Here is a 4,004-nt window from a genome sequence, read left to right as displayed (position 1 = left end):
ACTGGTGTACAGACTATATCACCTCTCCTTTGCTCACAATCAACATCTCATCTTGCAATCTATCTCTTCTCCCATCTCACAATTCAATATCTCCCTCTCTCCTCTCCTAATAACTCCCTCCCGTGAGCTTACGCTCCTTGCAAGGTTCTATGTCATTCCAAGAACGCATGTAAGGTTGAAGAACAGATACAACAGGTTCTATAGGTGATCTTGCTGTCCTCAATTTCATGCGTCTGACGGTTGTCCTTGTTAACTCCCACTCCTGCTCCTGCTCCTGCTCCTGCTCCTGCTCCTGCTCCTGCTCCTGCTCCTCGCTCCTCCTGCTCCTGCTCCTGCTCCTGCTCCTGCTCCTGCTCCTGCTCCTGCTCCTCCTGCTCCTGCTCCTCCTGCTCCTGCTCCTGCTCCTGCTCCTGCTCCTGCTCCTGCTCCTGCTCCTGCTCTTGCTCCTCCTTCTGGTCCTTCTCCTCGATTTCTTCCTCCTCTTTCAGCTCGAAGATTCTCCCCTACCTCACAAGAGGCCAGCGGAGATTCGAAACCTTTGCAGATTTCGGATTTCCTCAGGTATTCATACCTCCCTCTCTCCTGCTCCTTCTCCTCATTCTCCTTCTCCGCTTCCTCGTTCTCCTAGTGCTACTTCCTCGTCCTCTTCGTCCTCCTCCTCTTCCTACTCCTCCACCACCTCTTCCCTCTTCCTCCCTCTTCCTCCCTCTTCCTCCCTCTTCCTCTCCTCGTTCCCCTCCTCCTCATTCCCCTCCTCCTCATTCTCCTCCTCCTCCTCCTGCCCCTCTCCTCCTCCTCATTCTCCTCCTCATGCTCCCCCTCCTCCTCCTCCTCCTTCCCCTCCCCTCCTCCCACTTCGTCTTCTTCCTCCTCCTCTTCCTCCTGCTCTCACCGCCCTCCCCGCAAACTCTAATTCTCTCTTCTTCTCTCAGCGCATCTTTCTTGCCGGGATGTCTTGTGTCGTTTTCTAGCCATCATGTTGTACATCATGTTGCAACAGGTTCAAGTCTATTCGCATACGACCAGCTCCTGACATTCCTGCAGTACAACCGAGTAATGAACATGCTGGAGCTGAGCAGACCGTTGCTGATGGGTGAGGGGAGGAGGGAAGTGTAGGGAGAGGAGAGGGAGGGGATGAGAGGAGGACTGAGAGGAGGAAGACGAGCAGAGGAAGAGGAGAGGTGGTGAGCAGGGAGGGGATGGAGGAGGGAAAGGAAGGAGGAGGGGATGGAGAAAGAGAAGGAAGGAGGAGAAAAAAGAGGGGCAGGGGAGAGAGGAGGGGAGAGAGAGGAGGGTGATAGGAGTTACTTAAGCGGTTACCGAAGAGAGAGGAGGGGAGGACAGCAGAGGAGAGAGGAAGGAGGAGAGCAGAGGAGAGCAGAGCAGAGCAGAGCAGAGCAGAGCAGAGCAGAGCAGAGCAGAGCAGGGGAGAGGAGAGGGAGAAGAGGAAGGCAGGAAATTATTCTCTTGACCTTCGAATGACTGCAAAGAGGAAATTGTACGTTTAAACCTTTATGCCTTCGATCTCTCGACGTTGAAACAAAAGGTTTCTTCCCCCCTGTACACGCTATTCACCCACATCACTCCTCCTCCTCATACTCCTCTTCTCCTGCCCCCCCCTTCCTCCCTCCTCCTCCTCTCCTCCTCCTCTCCCCATCATCCGATCGTTCTCCTCCTTCATTCCATCCCTGCAGCTCCTCCAGCTCATCCTGCTCCTCCTACTCCTCCTCCTACTTCTCCTCCCTCCTCTTCCTACTTCTCCTGCTCCTGCTTACCACCACCAACACTCCAACGCTCTCCTCCTTGTTCAGGCCTTCTCCTGTATGACTCTTTCTCGTCAGGTCTGGGCTGGAGTTCTGCCTTTTGGAATCGCAGATCGAGAAATTCTGCCAGAGGTGAGGAAGGCGAGGAGGAGGAGGAGGAACAGCAGCAGCAGCAGCAGCAGCAGCAGCAGCAGCAGGGAGGAGCAGGACAGGAGCAGGAGCAGGAGGAGGTGGAGAAGGAGTTGAGGAGCAGGAGATGGACGAGGAGGAGGACGAGGAGGAGGAGGAGGACGAGGGGAGGAGGAGGAGATGAGTATGAGACGTGGCCATGGACAGGTGAGCAACATTTCCTCCGGTCAGATCGGGTACATTACCCCTCGCAACGACAGATGTCAGACAACAAAAGCTGTGGTGAGTACAATGACGATGATATTACATGTAGTCTCCTCACAACAAGTCAGGTCCGATCGTTTGCATTCATCAGGAGCATCAATGAAGATCCAGGTGATCACATGTGTTTGTACCTTCAACATCACGCGCTCTTCAACAGCCTCCCGATTATCTTTCGTCTGTTTGCTGAGAGAGTTCAACCTGAGGTTTTCAAGATGATTTCATGACATCAACCTGACACCCCTCCAGGGCCTTCTCTCTGGACAACAGTTCCCAATGGATCTTATCCCAATTCCTGCAAAACGATCTGATGGTAGAACAAACATGAGACTATCATGGCGATTCTACATCTGAATCTCAACAAACAGAAACCTGACAACTTGAAATGGTCTAGCAAGACTCTTGTCTCAACCCTGATCTCTTCCGTCAAGTACAGGTAAGTCCTCCAGGTATCAGCTCCTACTCACCAACTTCGACCCTTCCAGCATGGCGACTTCAGTCTTTCTCTCCTTCGTCCTGACCTTGTTGTCGGGTAACAATCTCCTGCCCTCCTGCTCCTGCTCCTGCTCCTGCTCCTGCTCCTGCTCCTGCTCCTGCTCCTTGTGATTTTCGCTACCCCTGCCCGTTGGGCTCGTCACTACCTCGTCATCGTTCTCATCCTCATTCTCGTCTTCTTTCCCGCTTCTTCATGTCTTCCCCTCTCTCTCTCCTCGCTTTCACCATCGTCCTCGTCCGCCTGACTCGAACCTCCAGCCGTGGGGCTGATGAACGGATATCGTCGAGACGTCTTTGCTGCGAGGAGAGGAGGAATAGCTGATCAAATGTACGAGCCAAGATATCCCCCCCCCCCTTGCTCCTGCTCCTGCTCCTGCTCCTGCTCCTGCTCCTGCTCCTGCTCCTGCTCCTGCTCCTGCTCCTGCTCCTGCTCCTGCCTCGGCTTCTGCTCCTGCTCCTGCTCCTGCTCCTGCTCCTGCTCCTACTCCTTTTTCCTGCTCCTGCTCCTGCTCCTGCTCCCGCATTCTGCCTCCTCATTCCATTCCTCTTCCTGTTCTATCTCCTGATCCTTATCCTCATCTTCATATCTGTAGAGATCCCCCGAAGCCAACAAGAGCAGCAGCGTTTGTTGGAAGTCAGATCAGTGGTTTCTTTGCCGGTTGGATCGTTTTCTTTCTTGGGGTCTTCGCCTCCTGCCTTATCACCGCATGGCCGCCGCTCAGAAAGTACGTTGTCGACAAGACTCAGGTGAAGGAGCAGGAGCAGGAGGAGCAGGAGGAGGATCTGTACCAACCTGCAGGGGAGGAAAGGAGGGAATGGAGATGTTTATCATGATGATGCGAAAGAATGGATTGAAGAGGAGGATGCTTGTGAGGAGGAGGAGCGGGAGGAAGCACAGCAGAGGGGAGGGAACAGCAGCAGCAGCAGCAGCAGCAGCAGCAGCAGCAGCAGCAGCAGCAGCAGCAGCAGCAGCAGCAGCAGCAGCAGCAGCAGCAGCAGCAGCAGCAGCAGCAGCAGCAGCAGCAGCAGCAGCAGCAGCAGGCGTTTTTAAGGTCCTCACAGTCTGTTTCAGAGCTACACTGTTCTAGTTCTGATCGTCTTCTTCATCGGCTGGTTGTCAATCAAGTTCATCGCAACCTCAACAAAGTCGCCAGTCCGGCTCTCGGATCCAAAGTGAGTCAGTCCTGAGTATGAGAAGTTGAAGATACCCAGTTTGCCTCCTCCTCCTCCTCCTCCTCCTCTTCCTTCGCCTCCTCCTCCTCCTCCTCCTCCTCTTCCTTCGCCTCCTCCTCCTCCTCCTCCTCCTCCTCTGCCTCTCCCCTCCCCCTCTCCTACTCCTTTTTCCTGCTCCTGCTT

Source organism: Guillardia theta (genome assembly GCF_000315625.1).
Source record: "Guillardia theta CCMP2712 unplaced genomic scaffold GUITHscaffold_81, whole genome shotgun sequence".
In the NCBI taxonomy this organism is placed as follows: domain Eukaryota; class Cryptophyceae; order Pyrenomonadales; family Geminigeraceae; genus Guillardia; species Guillardia theta.
The sequence above is the reverse complement of the archived record's forward strand: the minus strand, read 5'-3'. Positions refer to the sequence as shown.